Below are 14,425 nucleotides of genomic sequence, written 5' to 3' on the forward strand. Positions count from 1 at the left end.
TCTAGGAGTAGAATTGCTGGGTCACATAGTAGTTTCACATTTAACCTCTTAACTGCCAACCTGTTGACCACAGTGGCTGCACCGTTTTACATTCCCACCAGCCATGTGTGAGGAGGGTTCCAGTTCCTCTACATCCTCACCAATGCTTATTATTTTCTGGTTTTTTTCTTAAAAATATTTTTATTATACTCATCCTAGGATGAAGAGTTATTTCATTGTGATTTTGATTTGCATTTCCATAGTTGCAAATGATATTTGCCATCATTTCATGTGCTTATTGGCCATGTGTACATCTTCTTTGGAGAAATGTCTATTCAAGTCCTTTGCCCATTTTTGAACTGTGGTTATTTTTGTTGCTGTTGTTGAGTTCTTTATATATTCTGAATATTCCTTATCTGAAATATGATTTGCAAGTATTTTTTTCCGATTGAGTAGGTTGTCTTTTTGACTTCTTGATAGTATCGTTTGATGCACAAAAGTTCTTAATAAACTCTAATTGATCTATTTTTGTCTTCTGTTGCCTGTGCTTTTGGAGTCATATCTAAAAATCCATTGCCAAATCTAAGGTCGTGGTGATTTACTTTTATGTTTTCTTCTAAGAGCTTTATGATTTTAACTCTTAATTTTAGGTCTTTGATCCATTTTGAATTATGTTTTGTTTTTTATCTTCTAAATAATAATTATAAAAATTATAATTATGAGTAAGTTATAATTATAAATAACTTAAATTCCCTTAGAGTACTACTTTGGCTGCATTCCATAAATTTTATATCCTGTGTTTTCATTTTATTTAGTTCATTCTCCATACCTTTTGAGATTTAACAGATATCTTTGTGTTACTTATTTCTAATTATTTTCTGCTGTGGTTTGAGAATATATTCAGTATGAATTTAATCCTTCAAGTTTGTTGAGACTTGTATAACAGCCCCGAATATGTTCTATCTTGGGGAATGTTCATTGTGTGCTTACAAAAAAGTAACATTCTTTTGTGGATGGGTGAAATGTTCTATAAATGTAAATTAGATCAAATTGGTTAATAGTGTTGGTCCAGTCTTTTATTTGCTCACTAATTTTTCCACATGATTACTTTATGAACTAGTGTAAAACAAATAATGACATCTCCTCTAATTGTGGATTTCTCCTTTCAGTCTACCGTTTTTTGCTTCATTTATTTTTTAAATTCAGTTATTTGGTACAAACCCATTTGGGATTTTTTACATCTTACTGATAAGTAGTTCCCTTTATCAATATGAATTTTCTGTCTTTCCCTACTAGTAATAGTTCTGAAATTTACCTTGTCTCATGTTAGTATAGCCATTCTGTTTCTTTTGATTATTGTTTTCATGATATCACCTTTATTCTTATACTAATTATTAGTATTAATAAACAAATAAAAGGTATATTAAATTAATAACAGTTAATAAAGGTACGTTAATTTTTGATTGTTAAACTTTTTTGTATTCCTGGGATAAATCCCACTTTGTCATGATGTTTTATCTTTTTTACTTATTACAGTCTTCAATTTGCCAACTTAAAAATTCTGGCCTGTAATTTTACTTTTTTGAAATGTATGTCAGGGATATTGGCCTATGATTTTCTTTTCTTTCAGTGATTTTTTTGTTTGTTTTTAGGTTTTGATATCAGTGTTGTGCTGGCTTCACCAATTGTATTATGAAATGTTCTTTCTTGCTCTTTTTTTCCTGAAACAATTGTTAAGATTAGTATTACTTCTTCCTTAAACAATTGAGTTCACCAGTCCAGTGAAATTATCTGGGCCTGGAGTTTGCATAATTTATGGAAAGGTTTTTCATTGTAAATTCAATTTCTGTGATACAGGGCTATTCTTTCTATATCTTCTTGTGTCAGTTTTTGTGAGTTATATTTTTCAAGGAATTTGCACATTTCACCTAAGTTGTCAAATTTATTGTCATTTAACTATTAACAATATTTTCTTATTGTTACTTTATTATTCCTTGAATCCTATAATGACCTCTCTTTTTTCATTACTGGTAATTGTATCTACTCTCTTATTTTATTGAATAATCTTGGTACAGGTTTATCAATCCTATTGGTATTTTAAAGATCCAAATTTTGCTTTCATTTTTTGGTCTGTTTTTTATTTCATTAATTTCTGATATCTTTATTATTACCTTCTTTGAACTTGTTTTGCATTTAATTTGTTATTCTAGCCCCTTAAGGTGGAAACATAGATCATTAATTTTAAACTTTTCTTTTTTTCTAATATAAATATTTAAGACCATAAGTTTTCCAATAATGGGTGCCTTTGCTACATATTACAAGTTTTGATATGCTGTGTTTTCATTGTCACTTAGTTAAATTTTTAAAATTTATTTCATTATTTCATTTAATTGGTCATGTAGAATGTGTTGTTTTATTTCCAAATATTTGAGGATTTTCTAGATGTCTCACTGTTATTTATTCCTAATTTTGATTTCATTGTAGTCATCGTATATGCTCTGTATTTCAATCTTTTGAAACTATTGACACTTATTTCATGGCCCACTAAGTGTTCCATCTTAATGATCATTCCATATGCACTTGAAAAATATATACACATTAAGTGGCTATAAGATATACTCTTCTATAAATATCAGTTAAGTCAAATTGCTTGATAATGCTTTTGCAATCTATATCCTTGCTAAACTTTTGTCTGCTGCTTCTATTACTGAGAGACTGGTGTTAAAATCCCCCACTATGATCATGGATTTGCCCATTTCTTCCTTTTGTTCTGGTAGGTTTTGCTAATTTGGTTTGAAGATCTGATACAGATGCACACCTATTTAGGATTGTTTTGTAATCTTTTTTTTTTTTTTTTTTTAATTTTTATTTATTTATTTATTTTTGAGACAGCATCTCACTCTGTTGCCCGGGCTACGGTCCCATGGCATCAGCCTCGCTCACAGCAACCTCAAACTCCTGGGCTCAAGCGATCCTCCTGTCTCAGCCTCCCGAGTAGCTGGGACTACAGGCATGCGCCACCATGCCCGGCTAATTTTTTCTGTATATATTTTTAGTTGTCCATATAATTTCTCTCTATTTTTAGTAGAGACGGGGTCTCGCTCTTGCTCAGGCTGGTCTTGAACTCCTGAGCTCAAACGATCCACCCGCCTCGGCCTCCCAGAGTGCTAGGATTACAGGCGTGAGCCACCGCGCCCGGCCTGTTTTGTAATCTTGATGAATAAACCCTTTTATCATTATGAAATGACCCTCTTATCCCTGATAACATCATCTCAAAGTCTACGTTGTCTCATAACAGTGTAGCCTTGTCATCTTCCTTTGCTTCCTGGGTACGTGTTCCTTTTTTTCCTTTCTTTTATTTTCAACCTATTTTCATGGAGGGCAGAATCAACTTCCCCACTTGAAATAGGTTTGAATGTCAAGATTGAAGACGCCACACACACCAAAAGCGTATAAAAAGATTCATTACTCCCAAAATGGAACTTTTTGGGGACAAGCAGGGTGGGTACGAGGTGGTCGAGAATGGCCTGAGCCAAGGCGGGGTAGATGGGACATTTAACGTTAGTGTCTTGGATTCTGGCTATTCTAACAGGCGTGTAGTGGTATCTCACTCTTGTTTTAATTTGTGTTTTTCTAAGGACTATAATGTTGAGCATCTTTTTATATAATTATTTGCCTGTGTACATCTTCTTTGGTGAGGTGTCTATTCAGGTCTTTTACTCATTTTTAATTGGGTTATTCATTTTCTTATTTTTGAGTTTTAAGAATTCTTTGTATATTTTGGATAACAGTTCTTTATAAGATGTGTCTTTTGTAAATACTTCTCCCAGTCTGTGGCTTGTTTTCTCATTCCCTAGACATTGTCTTTCACAGAGCAGAAGTTTTTAATTTTAATGAAGTCAAGCTTGTGAATTTTTTTCTTTCAGGAGTCATGCCTTTAGTATTGTATCTAAAAAGTCATTGCCATACCCAGGGTCATCTGGGTTTTCTCTATGTTATCTCCTAGAAGTCTTATAATTTTGCATTTTATACCCAGGTCTATGATCCATTTTGAGTGAATTTTTGTAAAGGGTGCAAGGTCTGTTCTAAATTTTTTTTTTTTTTTTTTTTTTGGCCTGTGGATGTCAAGTTGTTCTAGCACCATTTGTTGAAGAGACCATCTTTGCTCCATTGTATTGCCTTTGCATCTTTGTCAAGCACCAGTTGACTATATTTGTGTGTGTCTATTTCTGGGCTCTCCATTCGTTCCATCGATCTATTGGTCTATTCTTTTACCAATACCACACTGTCTTCATTATGATAGCTTCATAGTAAGTCTTGAAGTTGGGTAATGTCAGTTGTCCAAACTTTGATTTTTCTCCAAAGGACCCCAGTTGGAGGATAAGTACTAATGAAATTTACCAAATTGATTAACCACCTGGAGGCATTGTCCATTCTCCAGTGTTCTGAGCATTCATAATTTTGTAGGCTACAAATGTCCTGGAAACTTCCCTCTGAGGTCACACACTTCTGTGACAACAGTCCCTGGCAGTGACCCAGCCACTGCAGGGGATGCATGAGCCTCTGGAAAGATCAAGCAAGGTATGTGTCAGCCCAGGCTTGAGAAAATGGACCACATCACAGCACTCCCACCCACATGCTGGGATGTGGTGACAGCTGTCCTTGGCGTGGTCCGGTTTGCACTAGCTGCTCTAGGAGTGGTGGCGTCCTGGTCCCACTGCAATCTGTGCACACACACACACACACACACACACACGCATACACTCGGACCTGCTTGGCAACTGCTGTACTAGGAACAATGGGCACTTGTAAAAAATAAATAAATAAAAACATATGAACAAAAAACAAAACCCAGGAATTAGAGATCATAACTGAAGTTTTAAGAAGAACAAATCCAAATAGTCTTTGATATGCAGCTACACCTTCAAAATTATGAAAAGAAAAACTGGAATGGGCTTTTCCTGCTCAAATCAGTTTTCACTCCAAAGGCATCTCCTAGAGAAACTTGGGGAGAGCGAGCAGGCCACCTTGTGTTCAGGGCCGGGCACCGCTCTTCTGAGCTGGTACCGGCGAGTGTGGAAACGGCCACTAGATGGCGCCCCAATCCAGGCAAATTGTCCCCAGTCTTGGCAAAGAGAGATTTTGGTACTGATGCCAATATCCTAGAGGCAAATTAACACAAGGCCTATTGATTCTTCACCTAGATATTTCAGTTTCTGCTAAAATAATTCCCTTCTCTCTGCCACTGCACACTTAGCTTTCCCCGCCCCAAACAGGCAGAAACAAACAAACAAACAAAAAACAAACCCAGTTTCCCTCATTTATATGACATTTAGCTGTGTTCCTAAAAAGATGTGTGTAAACTCGTTAATTCCATTACACGTTTAGGGAAATGAGTTTTAAATTATTGGCAGTGATTCCTACCACTATTAGCTGTGCAGTAGAAAGAGCGCTGTTTGAAGCTGGAAAACAGTTCTGGGACGTGGTTCTTCCTGTAATGTGACATTAGCCAGGTCTTGAGGTGTGTGTGTGTGTGTGTGTGTGTGTGGTTGGTCTCAGATTCCTCACTGCGGTTAATAATAGTAACACTTACCTCGCTACCTATAAAAAAAACAACCATGCCAATAAAGAACTCCCCTTATTAGCCAGCGATGCAGGCTGAAATATTGACTGGTGAAACAAGATGCGGAATTTATTTTAAAATATTCTAGGAAAAAAAAGGGAGAGAGATGAAAGAAAGATTAGCAAAGTCTTGAAGATGAATAAAGGGCTCATTATGCTTTTGGGATTACTTTTGTGTATGTTTGAAATAGTCCATAATAAAAAGTTAAAACAAATACTTCCATGATAACAAACTTGTTCTAAGAATTAAACAATTGTAAGTTACTGTTTATCTTTTCTGGACTTTAACAGTCTGCAGAATGAGGCCTTTGGACTAGCTGAACTGCGTGATCCTTTCGCCATCTGAGTTATATGAATGTCTAATCCCAGCCTGTCTTATAAGTAACACACATTGGCCAACACGGGTCGGGCCTCAGCTCTTCTTGGCGAGGTCTTCCTTGACCAGCCCACCTAAACCCTTGTGCTGTGACTGCATCTTGGATCTTATATTTATTTTCTTTCTTTTTTTTTTTTTTTTGAGACAGAGTCTCACTCTGTTGCCCAGGCTAGAGTGAGTGCCGTGGCGTCAACCTAGCTCACAGCAACCTCAAACTCCTGAGCTCAAGCGATCCTCCTGTCTCAGCCTCCCGAGTAGCTGGGACTACAGGCATGCACCACCATGCCCAGCTAATTTTTTTTCTATATATATTTTTAGCTGTCCATATAATTTCTTTCTATTTTTAGTAGAGATGGGGTCTCGCTCTTGCTCAGGCTGGTCTCGAACTCCTGAGCTCAAACGATCCGCCCACCTCGGCCTCCCAGAGTGCTAGGATTACAGGCGTGAGCCACCGCGCCCGGCCTCTTATATTTATTTTCATCGTAGTAGTTATCGGTACCAGCATGATGGACTGAATCGTGTCCCCCATGTCCCCCCAATTTCATATGTTGAAGCCCTAACCCCCAATGGGACTGCATTTGGAAATAGAGTCTTCAAGGAGGTAATTAAGGCTAAATGAGGTTGTGAGGATATGGCCCTAATCACAAGAGACTGGGGTCCCTATAAGAAGAGGAAGAAACATCCGGGCTGCACACACAGAGGGAAGACCCTAATGTGGGGCCCCTCCACGTTAGGTCAGGGGCCACGCGTAAGGACCCCATAGTACAAGGGGGTAAAAAAAGGGGAAAGACCCAATGTGCAAGAAAGTTAAAATCGAATAGGGAGCAGCAGGAAGACCCATAAATATGATCATAACAAAGGCAGGACAAGAGAGATGTTTAAAAATGAAAAGCTGATCCCGCCACTTTTCTGTAAAGCTGTTTAGCAACTTCCAATGACCAAGATTAAAACAACGTTTGTAACACGCTTTCCAAAGCCCTCCAAGCTTTCCTCCGATTGTCCCTCTCATCTTCTGCATATTGGCCATGGAGAACTTTCTTCAGATGCCTCATCCCTGGACCTCTGCTCCTGCTGTTCCTGCCGCCCGGAGCACCCTCACCCCGTCCTGCCCAACTGCCGGCATGTGTCGCCTGGGTCTCAGGGCAGTGACGCTTCTTCAGAGAGCTGCTCCTTGGCCTGGACGAGGTTAGACCCTCCTGCCACATCCTCTCAAAGCTTCCCGAACTTCTCCTTTCCTAACATACATCACATTTTTATGGTGACCAGCATTTAGTGCCCGCCTTCCCTGGGTGTTCACAAGCTCCCCCGGGCAGGGACTCGGCCCTCGTTCTCTGCTGTGTCTCCCGTTCCCAGCACAGACTCTGGGCCAGCGTGTGGGTGCAAAACATGTTGTGGAATGAATGAATGAATGACTAGGCTGAGAGATAAGTGGGTAAGAAGCACAAACAAAGTATTTTTGGGGAGGTTTCAAGAGAAAAGAAATCCAACAGTGAAAGACCCAGTGGAACCCAACAGGGAGTGTGACCCAATCTGATGCTGAAGTCTGAGAAAGATGTGAGCGGGGAGGAGGAAAACAAGACTACCTTGCGTCAAGGAGGCTAGTTCACGGGACCAATGGGTAAACTTAATAATCATTTAATAACTACTTTAAAATGCAACAAGGCACCTCATGAAATAGTGAGCTTCCCATTAATATAAACATTTAGGCAAAGACTAGATGACAGTCTGTTCAAAAATATTGTGATGGGTGTTCCTACATTGGATCAGAGTTTCAACAAGACAGTGGTCCTAAAGTCTCCTTCCAATTTAAGGTTCCATGACTCTGTGATCCCGGTCTGTTCTGTGGACCAATAGGAAGAGCAGAGGGTCATCGTCCAAGGGTGTAGCATGATGCAACTCAGCTTCAGGAAGAGAACACTAGCGGGAAGGATGGAGCTAGTGTGCAGCTTTGGGGTGTGGGACGGAGGTCCGGCAAGAGGTACTGGCGGGGTGTCGTCTTCCTAGGGAGAAGTGAAGGTGGAACCTGTGAGTTACACGAAGGGGAGGTGAAGGCACCGGGGGGGAGGGGAGAACAGGGCGTGTTGGGGAGGCCAGGACACCCCAGGGCCATGCTCGCAGAGGGGAAACCCGTCCACCAAGGGGACGGATGTTCCGCAGGGTCAGGCCCACCGAGAACAGGGGGGTGGGCTGTGCTGGGCTTAGTCACCTTGGAGGAAGCAGTTTCAGGCAAACTATGGGGAGAGGCTGGACTGAGGGGAACGTAGGGGGTATATGGAAGGGGGTGGTGGCAGTGACTCAGTTCTGGGAGGGTCACACAACTATCTGAGGGCAGCGGGGCATCTGGAATGGTCTGGGATTCCCAGGAAAGTTGAAGCCAGAGAATATAGTCTTTTAAATTCCTATTTTAACTATTTTTATTGCCATGTTGGTGTGGCCTGAGGGATACAGAAAACAATGAACACCTTGTACAACTGTGATATGCATTAATGTGGCCAGGTACAGTAGCTCACACCTGTAATCCTGGCACCTTGGGAGGCCAAGACAGGAGGATTGCTTGAGGCCAGGAGTTCAAGACCAGTCTGAGCAATATAGCAAGACCCTGTGTCTAGATAAAATACAAAAATTAGCTGGGCATGGTGGTGTGCACCTGTAGTCCCAGCAACTTGGGAGGCTGAGGCAGGAGGATCACTTGAGCCCAAGAGTTTGAGGCTGCTGTGAGCTATGATCATGCCACTGCACTCCAGCCTGTGCTACAGAATGAGACCCTATCTCAAAAACAAAACAAAACATAACACCAAGAAAACCCCCAAACAAACAACAACAAAACCTAGTTAAGGCGATGACATGGGCAAAGCATTCGCTGGGCATCAGGCACCTGGCAGGTGCTCTGTATATCAGTTCTCTTCCTACCATGTGCCCAGCAACACACTCGGTCTTGCACAGAAAGCAAAGATAGAATACCTGGGCTCTGCTTGCACAGGGCTTGCATTCTAGTTGGGAAGAAAAGCCCACATGGGGCACAAGGGCCTCCCCACACGCTAGAGATGGCTGTGCCGTGCCCGGCTCTACCGCTGTGTACAGCATCTGCAGTCGACACGGTTATATCACAGTCACAGGCCAAAGCAGTAAACTCAGACACAGGAGACAACAAGAACTCGGTGGAGAGAGGTTGGCAAGGGCGCAGTCATTCTCGAGGGCTTCCGGGGTAGTGTGATTTGGGGTGGGCTTAGAGGGAGGTAGCATTTAGAAAGCGAAAGCATATGGCCTGTGTTCACAGCCAGAGGACTAGAGTTGGCCAAGATGCAGTTTGTTTTAATGCAACTGGTGTGTATTTACCAGCAATGACGATGATCCTACTAAAGATGATGACGATGGACGTGCACCCGTGCACCGGGGTTTCTGGCGTATCGGATATCGGATATCGTGCCAAGTGCTCTGCGTGTGTGATCTCACCTCCCAGCAATGCTAGCAAGTAAATCATAAGGCTTCTTTTGGCTGCAAGTAACAGAAACCTGCCTCAAATCAGCTAGAAAATAAAACCTTTTCCTGGCTTGTGTAATAAAGATTGGCTGAAGTTTGTCGGGGCGGGGGGACCCTTGGGAAGAAAGACCGGGAGGATGAGGAAGGTCAGTGGTTTAAGAGAAGGACATTGCAGCCCCCTGTAGACTACTTTCCTGTGTGTTCCTTTCCATCCACACGGAGAAGCCTGTGAATCCAGGTCTGTCTATTCTTGGGAACCTCCAAAACTGGCAGGGGCAAGTTGCACTTGGCAAATGCGCGCGCCTCTGGCAGCCGGAATTCACAAGCTCAGCGGCGCTCACCAAGGGTCTGGGCTCGTTCCCAGGACGCCCCGTTACCAGCACACGCCTGCGGCCTCGCCCGTTGTCGGTCTCCCTGGAAGAGCCAGGCACAAACACGTGCTTTGGCTGAGGGGACCTGCTTTCTGCGCTGAGGTTTGTGGTCTTCGGTTTTTGTGTTTTCCCAGCTTGCATGTCTGTCGTCTCAGCCTGGCCGCCGTCTTTCGTTTCCTTTCTACAAGTAAGTACAAGCCTCCTGCTTGTGTCCAGCCACATGCAAAGTGCCGGGAAGTGAAGGAGAGGCACCTACAGCAGGCAACGTTGCGTCCCCCACCCCTCACTGCGAGGGCAAGTGATTCAGCTGGGGAGACCTGTGTGTCCTGGTAATCGTTAGAGGGAGATCAGACAGAGTACAATCCAGTTTCTGCCCTGCCTCTGGACTCTGGCTGATGATTCCAGAAGATCCAGCGGTTACTGAAGTTCTTTTTTTGTTTTGTTTTGAGACAGGGTCTCACTCTGTTGCCACAGCTAGAGTGCAGTGGTGTGATCATAGCTCACTGCAGCCTCAAACTCCTGGGCTCAAGGGATCCTTCTGCCTCAGCCTCCTGAGTAGCTGGGACTATAGGTGTGCGCCATGACGGCCAGCTAATTTTTCTATTTTTAGTAGAGATGGGGTCTCACTGTTGCTCAGGCTGGTCTCGAACTCCTGACCTCAAGCCATCATCCCACCTCGGTCTCCCAGAGTGCTAGGATTACAGGCGTGAGCCACTGTGCCTGGTTGTTACTGAAGTTCTCAGTAAGCCATGACGTAGCTGCATTTGAGCAGTTGGTATACCTCTCCCCGCCCCCAGGCAGCTCCACTTGTCTTTTGTAGCTTTGCATTGAGACATTTTCCAGAACAGAAAGAAGGTGGAGGCTGGTGGCAGAGAAGGGGCCGAGCAGGCAGCCTGAGCATCGTGCAACAGTGAGTGCTGGGTGCTGCCCATGCCCATCTTGGGCCCCCCCGAAGTCTGAGTTCCAGGCCTGTAAGAGTGGCCTCCCTGGGGTCCTCCTTGTGCCTCGGCCCAACAGGCAGGCTGCGGCTAATTATCTCTGCCCCACACATGCTGTGTGACCTTGGGGGGAGCATTTGACCCCTCTGGGGCTCTTTCCCTCTCTGTAAAATGGGGTTAATAGCATTGACCCATCTCAGAGAGTTAGCACGGAAGGCATCACTAATAAAACTTGTCATAAAAGTCTTTGTTCCCTCAAGGCTCAGTGATTCAGGAGAGTCTGGAGGCTGTGAATGCAGCAGGGAAGACGGGGCTGCTGGGAGAGGGGGGTTCAGTCTGTGGGCAGCACAGCACCGGGGCCTCCACTGCCAGGCAGCCTGTGCCGAGGGCTCCTCAGCAAGGACCTTGCAGAGAGGGCCAGGGCGACTCAGGCCTCGGAGGGCGGCCGGCGCCAACGACCCACCCCGAGGATGTCTACAGCACTCACAGGGGAAGTGACATCAGCTCCTTGCACTTGCTGTCAGTCAAGTCCAAGAGTCTGTCCAACAACATTTAGATGGAAGTCGCATGCAAGTCACAAAAGAAAGGCCAGATTTGGCCAGGAGTTTGCTTTTGTACGGAGACCAAGTTTCAGAGAAAAAGTGTTGTGTTCTGCAGTGAACACGCTGAGCTGACCACAGTGCCCAGAGAAGGGCTGGCCTGCACCAGAGCTGTGTGTGTATGTGTGTATGTGTGTATGTGTGTGTGTGCAGGTGTTTGTGTACATGTCTGTGTGCGCTTGTGTGTCTCTGTATGTGTATATGTGTATGCATGTTCCTGTACGTGTGTGTTTGTGTGTGTGTACATGGGGATGGCGGGAGGGCAAGTGCATGTCCACATGCCCCATCTCAGACCTTCCCGGGGTTGTGTCCAGGTCAGAAAAGCCCCCACAACTCGTGCCCAGTAAATGCTGCTGACTCTGAGACGCTGAGGGGGGCACGGGGGTGTGTGCTGGGACGATGTGAGTAGGAGCCCCCGTGCGTGGGCCAGAGCTCTGCGGTCCCTTCCCTGGGAGGCTTCTGGACAAGCCATTCCATTCTCTTGAGCACAGAATTGTCCAAGCTGGTCACCTTTTTCATGCTTAAAATCGTAGAGATGCCACAAATGTGCCAGAACATGTTTTAGTCTGTATTTTATATGTATGAAAATTAGGAAAATCCTTTGAGTTTCATTGTATCAAGGTCGTTTTTCAAAATATATATTTCAGAGTAGCCCTTTGAGTCTTTTCTTACATTTATAGCTGATAAGACACGTTGTTTTCCTTGCTACTTTTTCCTAGTATTAAAAACTGGGATTGAGTGACTGAAGCTCAGGACGAAAAGCTGGAGGGCTTCGGAATTCAGTCCCTGAGCCGGACGGTTGAGTTTGAATCTATCAGCTCCCTTGAGCTGTTTGGCTTTGGGGAGGTTACTTGGCCATTCTAAGTCTTAATTTTCTCATCTATAAAATGGGGATGCTAATGGTAAGAGCCTCGTGGGGTTGTTGTAAGGATTAAATGAGATATTGCAGAGCTTCCCAACCAGTGTGCCGGTGTGCAGTTTGCTGTGAGATACTACACCCCTCCGAGGGGGCACGGGTCTCCCTCGAGGCCCCAGCCACCAGGTCGTGAACAGTTTCAGGGGGGCTGGCTCCATAGTTGATGGGGCCTGTGTGAAAAGAAAACACAGGGTCTCTTGTTAAAAAAGAATCATTAGGAATTTCAAGATGGTGACAGCAGAGCATCGAGCCAAGTGCAGGGCTCTTCCGAGCACGTGGCCATGTGCGATGGCATCGGCTGCACGCCCACGGAGCCAGCCTTGTCTGCAGGGGCTGAGCACGGCCGGGGACATGGCACTGGCTCCACTGAAACGTGCCGAGGGTAGCCATGCAGCCTGAACTCCCCAAATCGGCAGCTGATGCTCCAGGTGCCCAAGTTGCTGGCGGGAGGTAGCCTGGCAGGGGACACAGGTGTCCCTGGTGTGCCCAGCTCCAAATGAGGGTCAAAAGTCTCTGCCTTTACCCAAATCAGACACTTCTGTCTGTGGCCAGTGTGTCCTTTTCCAGGGTCACCTAAGCTAGCTGCAGGGTGACAGCTGTAACAATGCACGTACATTCTACAAATTAGAATTTCATCACGATTTTGAAGTATTTGCTGTGCAAAACATTTGATTGCATTCAAAATACCAACATTATAAAAATTTTAATATTATATTTGTCAGTGCAAGGCCTTATAAATTCTTGAAATAGAATTTCTTTAAATAATTTCAACTCTCATACATTTTTGAATGGTTGTAAAAATGGTTTAAAAACTGTGTTACTTATTTAGGTGAACAAAATTTCTCTACATTGGTAAACATCAAGAATTCAAGTGATCGCCTTAAAAAAAGGTTTGGTCAGGAATTGTACAAAGCCGTGTCAAGCATAAAACTGAACATTAAAAAGAGATGGTCAATGTTTGACAGCAGAGTAGGGTGAATACAGTTAAACAAAAATGTATGGTACTTGGGAGATGGATGCCTTAATTACCCTGACTTGATCACTGCATTATATATGTGTACCAAAATTGCACACGTGCCCCATAAATTTGTACAGATAAAACCACTATCTGTTGTTTAAGCCACCTCCTCCCCCCAAAAAAGATACGGTCAAGGAAGCAAGTTCAAGTTTCTCATGAAACATTTGGAAGTTTTATATAAAGTCGGTATTTAATATCTACCCTATTACTCTGCATTTTATTTTTACCATAATTATAGAACGTAAATTGATTACAATGAATTGTGTCGGATGGCATGCAGCAGGAGCAGAGTTTAGCCCAGCTTACCCCAGATCTGTGGGGTCATTTTGAGCGCCACAATGTACAAACTTCTGGGAAGCAGGGAGCAACAGGTGTGAAGAGCTTCCTCGCACCTAGCAAGCAGTCCGTAATATTAATTATGCCGTGAACGTATTGTTGTCAGCATTATCATACGGAGAGCATGGAGAAGGCTCTGAGCTCAATGTCAGAAACTGTGAGTGCAGGCACGCTTCTCTCATAAACTACCTTGCGACTCTAAATGAGCCTGTTTATCTTTTTTATGTCTGCTTAAAATGCAGATAATATTATCTGCTCATCCTGCCCCACGTGTGATGTTACGAGACTCAAAGGAGAAACTCCACATCAAAGACCTCTGAGAAATATGAACATTCTGCTGGTTCTGTTATTTCTCTTCAAACTCAGTGCTGTCCCACCACACGTGGCTATTTAAATCTAAATTGATTAGAATGAAATAAGATGGAAAAATCCAGTTTCTCCTTTGTGCTAGGCACACGTCGAGTGCCCAAAGCCACATGTGACTAAAGGCTGGCAGCTCAGCTTAACGGCTTCACTGCCCCTAATACTCAATGGCCACCCTCATGCTTCTGCTTCCTGCCCTCTTATGGATCAGGTGGGGAAGATTTAAGTCCTTTATATGGTCTTAATCCACCATCGGTGTAAAATATGAAACGTGCTGATCTCTGCTTCCTATGGTATGGGAAGATACCACTGCTAGTAGGATATGTGTTCCAATGGGCTTACCTTGACCTCCCTGCAGCCTCTTCCCCAGACCCTCGGACATTTTTAGATGGCCAGAAGGGCTGGAGTGTTAGAAACAATATTGGAG

This window comes from Eulemur rufifrons, chromosome 12 (genome assembly GCF_041146395.1).
Source record: "Eulemur rufifrons isolate Redbay chromosome 12, OSU_ERuf_1, whole genome shotgun sequence".
Taxonomy (NCBI): Eukaryota; Metazoa; Chordata; class Mammalia; order Primates; family Lemuridae; genus Eulemur; species Eulemur rufifrons.